Here is a 16,809-nt window from a genome sequence, read left to right as displayed (position 1 = left end):
TCTGATATCTTCAAACAGTGCATTCACTCTATTCTTCAAAATTAAAGACAACGTACTTCCCTTTGTCAGGTTCTGGCTATCCAAATTAGAGGACAACGGCATAAGTTTCTTCTGTCTCTTTCTGCCTCTCGTGTAATGCAGCCAGACTTTTCTGATTGTCCCATGAATGTTTATCCAAATTTCAAGGATCATTTGCAGCCAAACTACAAGCAGTATTGTCAATGCAGAGGGTAATATTTGGTTCATTTTTAATCAGTTAACACCCCCAACCCCTCCAGCTTTATACTCTCTTTTCCTTCACATGGTTACTTTCAGTGACAAGTAAAGCTTAGGTTTCAATCTTCGCAGAGTTTGTTGGCTCTATATGCACTATTCTTTGTTTTACAACTTTTACCCCTTCATCAGAGTCTTCACAGTCACAGATTTTATCACCCTTTAGCAATATGGACTTAAACAATTTGTGCTTCCCAGATTTCAACTGTTCTTCTTTACTTTCAGAGTCAGAGAATGGCACGTTATTGGCTCCATTAACTTTCTGCTTGCAGGGCAGGACAATGGTGCAGTGATTAGCACTGTGGCCTCACGGCGCCGAGGTCCCAGGTTCGATCCCAGCTCTGGGTCACTGTCCGTGTGGAGTTTGCATATTCTCCCAGTGTTTGCGTGGGTTTCGCCCCCACAACCCAAAGATGTGCAGGGTGGGTGGATTGGCCACACTAAATTGCCCCTTAATTGGAAAATATTAATTGGGTACCCTCATTTTTAAAAATAAAATAAACTTTCTGGTTGTTTGTGGTGAATGTATTCACCATAATGCATGCCTGATACCATAACCTGTGACCTATGACCTGGAAGTGGTGATACGAACTGCTTCCTGGTACTGTGCTGTAACCCCGTTATGGCTCCGGCTCTGGCTCCACTCACACCGGGGCCATATATAGGCCGGCCTCTTGTGGGTGGCATTCATCTGTACTACTGACTCTGGCTAGCAAGTTCATGACTAATAAAGCTTACTGTTTACTTGATCTCTCTGCCTCACTGTGAATTGAAGGTATATTATTGCTGTTAATAGATGTGATTGCAGAATCACTACACGGTTCTCCATCCACCTACCTCTTTTCAAAAGGAATTGATTACTAATTATTTCATCTTTGCTATTTCCTTACTTTACCTTAAAGAGGTACTTTCATTTTACCTTCATTTTTCATTTCATTTTTCATTTCATTTCAAGAGGCACTGTGGACCTTGAAATGGATGTGCTTACTCAGCTGTTTGCTTGGTGTCACTTCACACTCCTTTCTGTCCTCGTGCTGAATAACTGATGCCATGCTATCACGTATATTTTCCTTCAAAACAGGCATGCGCTGGGAAATATTTTCACCTGAAGAGGATGGAAATGGGTTTCGTGCAAGAGGCTGCAACAAGTTACTTTTAGAAAAGTCCAATTTGCTTTCTTATTCCGATTTGCTGTCTTCTTTCCTAGCTTTGAAATAATTACTTGCCATTGGTTCGAGATGACTTAGTGACAGATCTATTCGGTAGCAGTTGTTTATCATTTCTTAATAATCAGAACCAAAATCGGATTCAGAACTCCAGTCTGACTCTTCATCACTGTTATTACTATTAGATTCAGACTCCTCTTTCTTAGGGTCACCTTCAGTCTTCACCTTCAGGAGTTCTCAGAATCTGGTTCTCTACTAGATTTTTCCCAAATTTCAGTGAGGAATCATTTTCGTGGAGATAATTTCATCAGTGTCAGCAGAATCAGATTCACTAACCTTGACACTTGATATGTGATTAGTGTCTTTCAACATTTCTTTCTTTGAGCCATTTAATGCCCAATAGGTTTTTCTAATTCTCACATGTGCTAGCTGCAATACATCCCTCAGACTCTCCGTAACCATGGGTGAAGCTACAACCTTCATTCCTGTCAAAACATTTCCAAAAAGTAGGTCTACTCAGTCCACTGGGAACCTCTTAGCCACTCTGACAACTACTGGACTGATCACAATTGGAGTACACTCCAATTGTACTTTGTACAATGGAACTGAGATAAACTTCCACTTATCCCATCCACTGATACCTTAGCTTTCATTGAGCTCTCTGGAGGAAAAACCAAATCCTTCTCCAGTTAGAGTTTGAGTCCCTTTAGATAGTTATGGGTTTGGCTACTTCAGTTGATGAAATGGGGTAATCTTCCCCTTAGATAAAAACCCTGCATATCTCTCCTCTACCACACTCATCACACCTGCTCCCACAGCACTGTTTACCTCAAGTCTCTGAAGTCCAGTTAAACTTACAGGGCGCGTTTCTCCGCCCCCCACAACGGGTCGGAGAATAGCGGGAGGGCCTTCCCGACATTTTTCCCGACCTCCCGCTATTCTCCCCCCCCCCCCCCGCCCCCCCCCCCCCCCCCCCCCCACGGCCGCCCCATGACACGAATTGCTGCTCGCCGTTTTTTACGGCGAGCAGCGATTCTCCCCTAGCCGATGGGCCGATTTCCCAGGCCTTTCCAGCCGTTTTCACGAACTCCAACACACCTGCTCTCACAGTGCGTGAAAACGGCCGCAAAGTGCCGTTCTGGAGAACCATGCCACCGATAGGCACGGCCGCACCAGCGGGTCCGAACCCCGCGCACTCTTTGTTCCTCCGCCGCCCCGCTGGATCAGTCCGCGGGGCGGCTGAGGGGCATAACGGCCCGCGCATGCATGGGTTTCACGCATATGCGTGATGACGTCATGCGCGGATTGGAGCCGTCCAATCCGTGCATGCGCGGCTGACGTCATCGTTTGCATCAGCCGCCGTTAACCTTGGCACGCGGGCTTAGCGACGTTCGCTAAGCCTGCGATACCGAGGTTCACGGGGCCCCGCTGCTAGCCCCGACCGGGGAGCAGAATCGGGTCCCGGGAGGGGGCGTGGAGGCTGCCGTGAAACACGGCCAGTTTCACGGCAGCCTTCACGACTCTCAGCATTTGCGGAGAATCGCGCCCACAGTCTGCCCTGCAGTATTCTCCACTTTTGTCCCCTTTTCAGAATCCTCCTTATGAACTCCCACAATTCCCAGGAGCTTTTCTTGCAACTTCCAACATGCTGAATGAACGTGTCCCTCAGCTTCCGAGTCTCACGTTCACCCGTGGTACCTTCCTTCCTGGTCTGAGGAGGAGATCGCGGAGCATTCCTAACTTCCCATTCTTTACCTTGGCTACCTGAGTTCCTTTCACTCTCCCACTTACTATCCTTTTCAAAATTATGGGGGTGATGGAACAAAGGTGTAAATGTATGGATTAACTCATAATCGTCCGCCATGATTGCTGCATGTCTAGCTGTTTTCACCCTATGGTCTTTAACATAGATTCTTATCTTAGAAGGTAGGGAATTCGTAAATTCATCTCAGAGCCTCATAGGTTGCTGTAACTCCCAATGCTCGTACTGATCTATCATAATTGTTCTGCTTAACCCTTTTGAATTAGGCATACGCCTGTCCCAGCTGTCTCCTTAAATTCCAAAACTGTTGCCCGTATGCTTCGGGAACCAATTCCAATTCACCCAGAACAGCCATTTTACCTCCTCATAATTCTTAGACACCCCCTCTGACAGGGAAGCATAAACATCCTGCACCCGCCCCATCAATTTACTCGGCATGGGTAATGTCCACTTCCCTTTTGGCCACTCCATTAGGGTTGGTATTTTCTCAAAAGCCCTAAAAAAAGGTTTTTACCTCCTTCTCTTCGATTTTTGAGAGGGCCTGAATAAATGTAAACATATTGCCACTGGGTTCCGATCAAAGATTACAAGTTCCCCTCTAATTTTTGACAGCTCTCCACTAATTTCCAGTGCCCTTGCCCTACATCGGAACTCTGTATCTTTTTCTTGTTCCTCTCTCTCTTTTGCTTTTTCCTCTCTTTAATTCTAACTTCCTCATTTCCACCTCCATTTCTTTTTCTTTTAGCTTCATCTCCATATCTTTTTGCTGCATCTCCCTTTCATGCTCAAACCACAACCAAATTCTCTCCTGCTCAATGTCCCCACCAGAAAATGTCCTTGATGTTACACTACTTCCTGGGTCCTCCTGTGTTCTTAGCATCTCTTCCAAATATAAATGTTGAGCAATCATGTCATGTATCTCCATCATTTTAGCTCTAGCTGGTACCTCTATTTGTATTTCCTCTGACAATTCGAATAGCTTAACTTTTCAAAGCTCTTTTAAATACACCAGAGCCAAATTGTCCACTTGAAGATAAATCTGAGCAGTTTCCAGAGATTTCCTGTTACGTAGTTCAAACTTTGTGTCTCTTTTTAATTTATCTTGTAACCCAAATGTCAGCATCTACCGTTCTACTGTTGGATCACATCTTCCGGTTACGCATGCTACAGCCTTCCGGTCTCAACATCGAATTCAACAACTTCAGATGATTAGCTCTACCCCACCTCTACCCCTTTGTTTTCATCCCAATTCATTTTAACTGTCTTTTACCATTTCTTTCTTTTTGTCTTTCTTTATGTATATTTAACTACCCCCTATCTTATACCCCTTTCCTTAACTTTTCTCCCCTTTGCTTCCCCTTTCCCCTCCCCCCACATCTACATCTGTCACAGTTTATTCTCTGATGTTAGCTTCTCTGCTGTTTTGCCTTTCACATCTTTTGTTCTCTCTGGGGATTGCCATTAGCACACCTTGGTTTCTGTGCCTATTAGCACCCTGTTCCCTTGGTTTCTGTGGCTATGACTCATCTTTCATTCTCTCACTCCACAGTATAAATATTTTCCACTTCTCAGTCTTTCAGCTTTGATAAAGGGTCATCAGGACTCGAAACGTTAGCTCTTTTCTCTCCCTAAAGATGCTGCAGACTTGTTGAGATTTTCCCGTAGCTTCTCTTTGGTTTCAGATTCCAGCATCCACAGTAATTTGCTTTTTTCCAGTGAGACCAGCAAAATGTTCTCTCCTGTAACTTCTGGAATTTCTCATTCTCTCTGCCGTTTGACTTAAAGACACAAGTCCATTAATCATCCATGGATCAAAATGATAATGGCACAAAAAAACAAAAGAAAGAGGAAACAAGGGAATAAACATATTTTCTCAATATAGCAGTATTGCAGCCAATATATTGGAAATTTGTTACTTTACTGTCAGAATTCAGGATTTAAACCCTTTTTCAGTGTCATGTTGTTGGAGGTTCCTCCCTTAAATAAGACATTGTAGAACATGACATTGAATACTTCTTGTTGCAATATGTGAGTGGTGATTGTCGCCTTAAGACCAGGCTTGCTCAGTGTGATACCGTAAATTCGCTGTGAGACCGTGAGAATGAGTGAACATTAGGCTTTAATATCCATGAACTCGCCTGCCAGAGTCGGCTGTTCAAATGAGTGCCACCCACAGGTGGCCGGACTATATATGGCCCCGGTGAGGGAGAGCCAGAGGCGGAGTCCACCGGGGTTCCAGTACAATACCTGGAAGTAGCCCGTATCATCACTTCCAGGTCATGGGTCACATTATTATACAGGCAGTACAGACAGCTCATACATCAGGTAAAGTACATTCACCACACCCAGTATGGGTTATGTGGTCTGAACAACCAATCAACACTTAGCATGGGAAATCTCTCCTTTCCCAGTTGGAAAGAGTGTGGAATGGACTAGCTTGCCGCATGCTTCTAATGATCTGGGGCTGAATTCTCCACACCCCGACGTCGAAATCATGTCCAGCGCCGGGGCAGAGAATCCAGTTCCACGCATGGAATCGGGACAGGCGCCCCTTCCTCGATTCTCTGGCCCCCGTAAAGTGGCTTACTCGGGGTGTACGTCACGTATCCCCCCCTGCGGCCATTGCCAAAGGCCTGCCCCGCTATTCTCCGCCCCCGACCAACCAAAGTCCCGATGTGTATCTAATCTGGTCCTGCCATTCGGAATACTCGCGTGGCGGCTGCTGACTCAGTTCACGACCACCATGGTCGAGGGTGGGCCGATCGGAGGGCATGGGGGGCCTCATATAGGACCGGGGTATTTTTGAGTGGGCGTTCCGGGTCGTGTGCGCGACCAATCGGGGATACTATTTCCATGGTCCAGCTCTGCGGTCTGAGTCCGCCATGGAGCGCGGCCTCTGACCAAGAAGTGTGGGGGGCTGTATCTGCAGCTGGAGCTGTGAGCTTCACGATGGCTCCCTGCAGGGCTGTGAATATGTAGCATCTTGACACCAGTTTTTCTGGCGTAAAAGGCCACAGTTTTCACGATGGCGTGGGGACATAGTTCCTGAAACGGAGAATCCAGCCCCTGATATTGTAAATAGAGTTGTTATTTCATCTTGAGGAGCTATTGGAGTACACCTTTATGTCTGGTGACGAGGATAAATGATCCTGACACTGCCTCGAGCCCTACATCTGTGAGTATCGGATTTTAAACGAAGACTGAGAAAAGAATACTCACCAGACTGCCTCTCTTCTGGCGAATAGACCCATTCAACCTCCACGGAGAACTGGAGTCAATACATCAAGTGCCTCGGGTTTTATTTCCAGGCAAACAAAATAAGGAAGGAGACAATGCACAAAGCAATTCTCCCAAGAATTTGTGGAAATCAGACCTAATGGGGGCGATTTATAGCCAGCACAGCCAGCGACAAGGCCGGCCTGTGCGGAAAGAATGGGGAAACGTGACATCATAGGTTCATACCCACAAAGGCCGTGAACCTCATTTGAATAGATTTTAATGCATTAAATAAAATCAACAGGCCCTCCACCACATGACACCCCCCCCCCCCCCTCACCAAATATTCATACCTCGCCGACATGATATTAATTTGATGAGATTTACAAAGGGCTTGGCCAAATGAATCAGTCAAGGGGATTTCTTCAGGGGTGCAGAGTGAATATGGCCCCCATGAGGGTGGTTGGCACAATGCCAACCTGTGCCAGAGGGCAGTGCCGGGGTGGGCTGTAGTGGAAGCCCATGGGGACTTCATTTTTGTGTGGGGGCGGGAGAGCGGGCACTGGGGGAGACACTTTGCAGTGTTGGTGGGGGGGTGGAATGCTGCCAATGAATGATGGTGGGGTGGGGGGATTTTACCCCAACAGCTCCGTGGCTTGTGGATTTAATGAAGGATAGTTTTCAAACCAAACCTTCAGTTATACCCCAGAGATTCAAATTTATTTTGAGGGTTAGAACCCCAGGCGAATCGATCAAGACTTACATTGCTGAACTAAAGCAATTATCAGCACATTGTGATTTTGGAGCGACCTTCAATGACATGCTGTGGGATTAGTTAGTTTGTGGCATGGGCAACAATATCATAAAGTCGTGATTGCAAGCAGAAGTGGACATAAATTTCAAACAAGCAATGGAGATGGTGTTGGCCATCATAAGGATGAGGGGGGATCTTATAGAAACATTTAAAATTATGAAGGGAATAGATAGGATAGATGTGGGCAGGTTGTTTCCACTGGCGGGTGACAGCAGAACTAGGGGACATAGCCTCAAAATAAGGGGAAGTAGATTTAGGACTGAGTTTAGGAGGAAATTCTTCACCCAAAGGGTTGTGAATCTATGGAATTCCTTGCCCAGTGAAGCAGTTGAGGCTCCTTCATTACATGTTTTTAAGGTAAAGATAGATAGTTTTTTGAAGAATAAAGGGATTAAGGGTTATGGTGTTCGGGCCGGAAAGTGGAGCTGAGTCCACAAAAGATCAGCCATGATCTAATTGAATGGCGGAGCAGGCTCGAGGGGCCAGATGGCCTACTCCTGCTCCTAGTTCTTATAAGCGCTGAAATAATTCTCAGGAGCTGCAGAGTAATCAAAATGGTGCTGTTTCCCAATTAGGGTGGGAACCTGCAGCCAGCCATGGTGCCAAAACCATCAAAGCAGCTATGAAGTGGAAATCAATTCCAGTCACCCACAGAACAAAAAGATACAGTGGACGCTATCAGATAATTGTTTTTAAGATGTAATGTTATCGATGTGGGGTAACCATGCTCCTGAAGCATGTAGGTTTTTAACATTTGATAAAACAGTGCAGAGTTAAGTCAGACTGTTGAGCAACCAATCAGTTAAGATGTTACAAGTACACAATGTAAAAGAGCCTGACCCATTGATTCTAATATTCACTCTTTTTTTAAACTTAAATTAGTTAAAGCCAACCCTATTACTGTAACACTTTGTGTAGTGGAAAGCCTCTAAGTATGAAAGTGCAGAGGCAACAGCCACTGTGATAGGTGAGCACACATTTCAGTAGCTAAGAGAGGGAACCCAACCATTGAACTTGGAGAGCATTTTTGTCAAATTGAAGATATACATGGGAGAAGTAAAGAAAACAATAGGCACCACAAGAGTATCTGTGCACTATTGGCAGCAGTGTGCCCAGCTCCTGGTAATGATAGTGATGGGTAAAGGACCATGCCTCCTGAACCATGATTGGAAATCAAGTTTAATTGGTCTGGGTTCTTTCAAATGCGGGCAAGAGGACTGGAAAATCTACTATAGGGGCTACCTCGGGTATCTTGCAAATTTTAGAAGAGGTGTTAGAGAGGTTTCAGGAGGCTGGAGTCCACCTCAAGAAAGAGAATGCACCTTCCAAACCACTGAAGTGACCTACCTGAGGCACTGTGTGGATGCGCAAGGATTACACCCCGTGGAAGAGGAAGTCAAGGAAATGCAAGAGGTGCCTTCCCCTACAAGCATAACCAAATTCGAACCATTTTTGGGGGACAGAAAACCAGTATGGTGATTTTTAACAAACTTATCGACTGTACTGTCCCCTTGCATATACTGCTAAAGAAAAACCATCATTGGTCTTAGGAGGTTCCCCAGGAGGAGGCCTTCAACAGGGTGAAAGCAATTCCTGTCTTCCTCAAACCTGTCTGCACTTTAGCCCACCTAAAGAACTGATACTAACCACAATGCTGTTCCACATGGTGGTGGTGCAGTGTTGCCCCATGAGATGGACAATGACTCAGAAAGGCCAACAGGTTATGTGTCAAGGACCCTCTCAGATGGTATTCAGAAATCACAAAGGAAGAAGTATTAATAATCTTCAGCATCAAGAAATTCCACCAGTACTTACCAGGTAGACACATTACCATAGTTTCTAACCACAAACTGCTTTTAGGCATTTTCAAAGAGGACAGGTCTACGCTGCCGATAGCCTCGGCAAGAATTCTGTGATGGCCATTAATTCTGTCATCTACGAATACATTTTTAAAATAGACCTGGAAAGTAGATAGTAAGTGTGGATGCCCCTAGCCACCTATCCTTGCAAGGAGTGTCACACATACCCGTCTACCCCAATAAATCATCTTGGCATTAAATTTTACGGGCACATTACCAGTATATGTGAAGCAGGTCAGGAACTAAACCAATCGCGATCCGCTTCTGTCCAAATTGAGATAAGATACTGATGGGGTGGGCAAATCAGCCAGTTTCTGAGGAATTTAAACCATTCTTTACCTGCAAAGTCAATTGAGTTGTCAGGGTGCCATTATACTCTGGGGAGCAAGAGTAGTCATTCCAGTACTAGGCAGAGAGCTGCTCCTAACTGAATTACACAGCACTCATCCTGGCACCTCTAAAGGTGAAGATGCGTACCAGGAGGTACATGTGCTGATCTGGCATTGATTCAGATGTCGAAAAGCTAATTAAGCACTGTCCATAGTGCCAACTGCAACAAACGTTGCCTGCTGGAGCCTCACTAAACCCTTGGGAATGGCCTGGTTGGCCATGGGTTTGCATCTACATCAACTCCCTTGGTCCATTCCTGGACACTGTTTTGCTCGTGATTCTTGCAAACTCTAAATGGACAGAGATTTTTGAGGTGAAGTCACTTGCATCGCACACTACCATCAAAAGATTACGCTAATTTCAAAACTTCACGACTACCATCAAAAGATTCCGCTAATTTTAAAACTTCACTAGTCTCACGATATTAAACAACTCAGAACTGCGCCTTATCAGCCAGTATCAAATGGACTAGTCTGGCCTAAGGAAATTGTCAGGAGGAACCTTGGAGACCAAAATCTCACAGTTGCTCCTTAGGTAGCGTACCATTCCACATACTGTACAACAATGGGAGTTCCACGAGCAGAACTGCTAATGAAACAAGGCATCAGAATGAGACTGAGTCTCATGGTTCCAAATTTGACAGGAAGGGTAGACACCAGCCAAGATAATCAGAAAACAAGCCATATTTCATGCAGTAGAACATAGAAACTTTTGGTAAATGAAGCCATATATGTGGGAAACCTAGGTGCTGAAGCATGTTGGACCCTAGGAACTATTCTCTCCGAGACTAGACCGCTTTCTTGCCAAGTAGACATGGAGGGACAAATCATTCATAAGCACCCGGACCCACTTGAGGAGTTGAGAGATACTCCAGCCATCATAGAATTTACAGTGCAGAAGGAGGCCATTCGGCCCATCGAGTCTGCACCGGGTCTTGGAAAGAGCATCCTACCCAAGGTCAACACCTCCACCCTATCCCCATAACCCAGTAACCCCACCCAACACTAAGGACAATTTTGGACACTAAAGGCAACTTAGCATGGCCAATCCACCTAACCCGCACATCTTTGGACTTTGGGAGGAAACCGGAGTACCCGGAGGAAACCCACGCACACACGGGGAGGACGTGCAGACTCCACACAGACAGTGACCCAAGCCGGAATCGAACCTGGGACCCTGGAGCTGTGAAGCGATTGTGCTATCCACAATGCTACCGTGCTGCCCATTGTTGCCATCAAGAAATGTTTTCAAAGCCATATTTTAAGAAGCCTCTGTGAGTACATCTTTGCAATGTGTGAAAGGGGGGGGGGGGGGGGGGGGGTTCTGAGAGACCATGGAACCCCACCCTGTTTCCAGACAAAGATACGTCTAAAACCTACAGAAAGGAATTGTCATCTCTAGTGCAGACAATGGGACATAATGGGAGATAAGGATCGTCTTATGGGTGGCAAGGAGGCACAGTAGTTAGCACTGCTGCCTCACAGCACCAGGGTCCCAGGTTCAATTCCGGTTTTGGGTAACTGTGTGAAGTTTGCATGTTCTCCACCCCCATGTCTACGTGGGTTTCCTCCGGGTGCCCCAGTTTCTTTCCACTGTCCAAAGATGTGCAGGTTGGGTGGATTGCCTATGCTAAATTGCCCCTTAATGTCCAAAGATATGCAGGTTAGGTGGGGTTACAAGGTTGCGGGGATAGGGCAGGGGAATGGCCTCGGTAGGATACATTCGGAGGGTTTCTGCAGAATTGATGGGCCAAATGGCCTCCTTCTGCACTGTGTGGATTCTATGGATTCTATCAAGAAATATACTGTGAGTAATGTCCAGATGGATTTGTGGATTCTGCCTTCTAGGAATATACAAAATCTGGGATAAAAGCCAGCTGAAAGCTGTTCAAGTATGTATGTGTGGATGTATGTGTATGTGTGTGTGAGAGAGATAGAACCAGTTCTCAGGTGTTGGAGAGTGTGTGCAAAACAATATCTGATTCGCCAGATTCGGGATTGAGACTCAAGAGATTGACGAGCTGTAGCCGCACTTCGCTCCCCACACACATCATGGCAGCCAACAAGATGGCAGCAAGGAGAATGGCACCATGGTTCACCTGCCAAGCTGGAGACCCCACTAGATGCAGTGGAGGAGAGGTGGGCCACCCTGAACCCCACGGTTGCCACCCGCTGCCGTGCACTGGGCGTGGGCGCAGGTGGGAGAGGTTGTGAGCGCCCTGGGCAATGCTGCTAGAACCGGCCGACAGTGCAGCAAGAAACTGCATGACCACCTCAGGGCAGCCAGGGTGAGTAGGCAGCACTCTGCCCCGGCACCAGCCTCCCCGGACAGGCGCCGGAATGTGGCGACTAGGGGATTTTCACAGTAACTTCATTGAAGCCTACTCGTGACAATAAGCGATTTTCATTTCATTTTCACTAAGCCCTGACCCACATACCGTAACCCTAACCCCCTCCCCCTTTCGGGGGGTAACCGAACCCCCAAATGTAAGCACCCATACAGGTCACCATAGCTTGGTGCCCTGGCCATAGGGGCCACCACCCACCCACGCTGCATGCGTCCGACTATCTAACCCTGTTCACTTTTCTGTCTGCCTCCCCCCCCCCCCCCCCATGCCCCCAATTGCCTCCGCAGGAGAAGGTGGCACACAACTTCCAGGAGAGTGAGAAAACCAGAGGGGAACCGCCGGACCAGTGGCTCCTCACCGCAGCAGAGCAGCAGGCACTGGACCTGATCGGTGGACCCGGAGAGTGGGTAGTCGCCAAGGCTGCGGTCGGCATCGACCACCCACACTGCCCTGTCCACCACCACCTGCCACCCCAATCATGCATCTTGTCTTGTGTCTTGCACTATCTGTTGCGCACCATACACGTGTCGTGGTACACCAGATGGAGGTAGACACCTTCCGATGGGTGGAGGGTTGGAGGGTGGCACGACCCATGGGATTAGCTGCCGTCTGGACGGGTTTTGGACTTCTGGAAAGGGCGGTCCCATCGATAGTGGATAGTGGAGATGCATGGATTACATGAGGGGCACTCAGCAACCATCTAACACTTGCAGGTGCAGTTCCAGAAGTCCAACTGCCTGCAGGGGCAGCAGATGGTGCCACCCTAGCCAACACTACACATGTGGCGTCCATGGTAGGGGCGAAGGTTTCTGACATGCGTCAAGATGTCCAAGAACTGGGGAACTCTATACAGTAGGTGGACAAGGCCCAGGACAGGATTGCCCTCTCACAGACAGCCATGTGCCAGGGCCACCTGGACACTGCAGTGGCGCTCCAGAGCATAGCCCAGTAACAGCGGGTCTTGGTTGAGAGCGTGATGGCATTGCCCAGGTACTGCAGTTCAGGCAGTGCTCACAGTTCCAGTGTTCCACCTACAACCCTCCACCCTGCCCCGCCCCACCCCACCATCCCCAGCTCCTCCACCCCGGGACTCAATGGGACCGTGTGATGAAATGGCCAGCTCGCATGCAGGGATCACCCAGGTGGACGATGGAGAGTGCTACCATGGGCAGGGGTCAGATGTTGTTGAACGTTGCAGAGCCGCAGAGCTCATCTCAGAATGGGGTGTCATCATCCTCCATCCCATGGGCCAGACCCGCCATTACTGCCAACCATACCCCTTAGGCAGGTAGGTATCACGCAGGGGGTAGCAAGGGAGGATGGGGAGAGGAGAGTTGCGCAAGGAGAGTATTCATGGGTGGAGGTGAGATGTCCATGCCACTGGTCAGTCCCCCTAGTCGGTGAACATGGAGGCAAACAGAGGGTCCTGGCAGCGGGGCCCTGGCACGCACTTTGTGCAGCCTCTCTTGCTTACCCGGGCACAATATCCTGTCCATCCTCATCCACCCCCGCATCTTACTTGTTGGGTGAGGACTGGCATTCATCCTCTGCTAGCACATCGCCCCTCTGCTGCACAAAGTTGTGGAGCACGCAGCAGGCCACCACAATGTGGGAGACTCTCCTAGTGCCATACTAGATGGCCCTTCCAGAGCGGTCCCGGCACCTGAACCTCATCTTCAGGATGTCGAAGCACCACTCAGCCACATGGCACACTGCCCATCCCTGGTCGCGGCATGGGCTTCGGTCTGTGGCCTCCGGATGGGAGACATCAGCCATGACCGCAGTGGGTAACTCCTGTCACCGAGGAACCAACCCTTCAGCTGTGGGTGGGAGGGACATCGAACAGGTCAGGAACCGTTGAGTGTGTAAGGATGAAGCCGTCGTGCACACTGCCCATGGTCACATATCAGCTGCGCGTTCATCGAGTGGAACTCCTTTCAGTTTGTGTAGAGCAGCCTATCATGGGCTGGTGCTCGAAGGCGGACATGCATCTCATCGATCACCCCCAGTACCTGGGGCGGCTCGGCGATGATGGCAAACCCTGCTGCCCAGGCATCCTATTGGGCTCAGTCCACATTGAATTTGATGTATTGTGGCAACCAGGCATATAGGACATCTGTGGCGGTGCGGATGCACCTGTGCAACGAGGTCTGCGAGATTCCGGACAAGACCCCACTCAGTGTCTGGGAGGACCCTGTTGTGTAAAGGTTCAGGGTGACTGTCACCTTGACTGCCACTGGGGGCGGGTGTCCTCCCCCATTCCCCCGCAGTGCCAGATGCGCCATGATCTGGAAGATATAGCGCACTGTCCCCCTGCTCAGCCGGAGTAATCATTGGCATGCCTGGTAGCGGCACTGCCGGTACACACAAGGCCTCATGCGGCACCTCCCTTGCACCTCCTCTTTCTCGGCCTGTTGGGCGGCTAGCTCTCAATCCTCAGCGACTGCCTCCTGATTCTCTGGGGCGAGGTCCACCTCGAGCAGCTCCATCTTGTACAGTCTCAGTGCATCCCCCAAGGCCTGGAGCTCATCCTTGCTGCCAGAGGTACCAGTGGTTGGCGCCACCTATGCCAGCAGTATGCTCTGCGGCTCCTGTCCAGCACGCTCATGAAGGGGCTACTGAGGGTGTTACCCTTGGGTGGGTCATGTGCTACCCCGCAGGCAGGTGCCGGCCTGTTGGGGTGGGGGGGTTATTGGGTTGTGGGGGGTGGTGAGGTGCGGGCACCCATACGGCTGGGGTCACTCTGCACAACCAGGGGCCACGATGGGCGGTTAGTGGGGTGCACAGTGAGCTGGCTGCCTTGCAGTGCACGGCAATGGCAGTGTCCAGCTAATGATATGTAAATGGCATTTACTGTACGTGCGGAGTTCTATGCATTGACACTGCTGTCAAGGCAGCGGAGCATTGAAAATTGGCGTGTGCCCGGCGCCCACCACGATTTTGGCTTCACGACCGATTCTCTGCCCAATCGCCTTTTCTGATTTTGCCGTTGGCTTACGAAGAATCAATCCCGCCCCACAGCTGCAAAGGAAACCAGAAGCTTCACCTTGAGAAGTTGCAGTACACTGGAATCTCAAGACTGACTATTTGCCTGCTGAAGTCAACACTACCGCAACAAACTCAGCATTCAATCATCCACTTCTCATACGTCAAGGATTGTTTCGTATGCCATTTTTTAACTCACTTACTTTGGACTCAATTCGCACTTTTAATCTTTATGAATGTATATTCATGGGTTTTAACATTTTTGTGCCTTTAGTAGTTAATAAACTCTACCTTTAAATGAAGGAAACCTGGTTAAATTGCCTCCTTTTGAAACATTAATATTAAGACTGGGAAACAGAATCCAGAAAGGGGAGGATCCTCTGTTTTTGTTTAAACTTGTAACCAGCACACAATTGGATAAGCAAAGGGAGTCAGTTCATCCCTCCTTACTCAGGGCATTACAATTTGGGGAGTATTCCTGCTGAATGGTAACAAATTGAGGGATCCTGCCTGGATTAACATATTTGGCGAACCTATCTTAGGGGTGGTCGTAACATTAGTCAATGTTCTTCCTTTGATCAATACTACGAAAAGAAAATTAAGCTGCCATTCATCATCATGATAATACAGATTTAGATTTGCCATGTTCAGAATGGCTGCTATAGTCTAACAATAATAACAATAATCTTTATTAGTCTCACAAGTAGGCTTACGTTAACATGGCAATTAAGTTAATGTGAAATTCCCCTAGTCGCCACATTCCGGCACCTGTTCGGGTACACTGAGGGAGAATTCAGAATGTCCAAATCACCTAACAAGCATTTATGGGAGGAAACAGGAGCATCCGGAGGAAACCCATGCACACACGGGGAGACATGCAGACTCCGCACAGACAGTGACCTGAGCTGGGAATCGATCCCGGGTTTCTGGCACTGTGAAGCAACAGTGCTAACCACTGTGCTATATTTACATGCATGTTAATAGTCACAGCACTTCCAAATAGCAGAACATATGTGAATTGCGTTGAACAGCTTCTGAAAGGTAAGTGCTACATATATCTAAATTTCTTTATCTTTTTTCTCTCCTGTTCTTTAAAATGTAATTGTTATCTGCTGTTAAAGAAGGAAAGAATGTTCTCCAAAGTACAGATAAAACTCAAGTCATAAGTATGTTCACTGAGGCTCATTCAAAAAAGATATCCAATTTCCTACTTTTCAAATTTTGAGGAGGAGCTTGATCATATAGGAAGCTACTTTTGCCCTAAGTATAAATCTATTTCTTTCATCATGGCAATAGTTGAAAGCAGTAGGGTGGTGCAGTGGTTAGCTCTGCTGTGTCACGACACTGAGTACCCGGGTTCGATTCTAGCCCTGGCTGTGTGGAGCTTTCACATTCTCCCCGTGTCTACGTGAGCCTCACCCTCACAACCCAAAGGTATGCAGTGGAGGTGGATTGGCCCCTTTAAATTACCACTAATTGGGAAAATAAATCATGGCAATAGTTTCAAATTGCTCTGTGAGTTGATCCAGAACTTTCTGGAAAGCAACATTACCGATAAAGAATGTATTGCACATGGCTATTACTCTATTTAACTTTATAACGAGGTAACCATTGTAGGAATCAATCATAGAATCCCTATAGTGCAGAAAGAAGCCATTCGGCCCATTGAGTCTGCACCAACGCTCGAAAAGAACAAGCCAACTAGGCGCTTGCCCTTTCTCTGCAACCCGTGTAACCCTACCTAACTCACAAAACCCTGGACACTGAAGGGAAATTTAACATGGCCAATCCACCTAACCTGCACATCTTTGGACTGTGGGAGGAAACTGGAGCACCCGGAGGAAACCCACTCAGACACGGGGAGAATGTCTATGTGGAGTTTGCACCGTCATCCAAGACTGGAATTGAACCCAGGTCCATGGTGCTGTGAGGCAGCAGAGCTAACCACTGTGCCACCATGCCGCTCCAACAATATAACCCACTCAACATAGAGAAAC

At 47.9% G+C, this 16,809-nt stretch overlaps 1 long non-coding RNA gene across 1 annotated transcript in view; it reads right to left on the bottom strand.

Moving 5' to 3' along the window:
* Window positions 1-16,809, bottom strand: part of LOC119969554 — a 231,828-nt gene that overhangs the window by 196,171 nt on the left and 18,848 nt on the right. The window lies entirely within an intron of this gene.

The sequence above is a fragment of the Scyliorhinus canicula genome, chromosome 7 (assembly GCF_902713615.1).
Source record: "Scyliorhinus canicula chromosome 7, sScyCan1.1, whole genome shotgun sequence".
Taxonomy (NCBI): Eukaryota; Metazoa; Chordata; class Chondrichthyes; order Carcharhiniformes; family Scyliorhinidae; genus Scyliorhinus; species Scyliorhinus canicula.
This window is presented reverse-complemented; position numbering and strand designations above follow the sequence as displayed.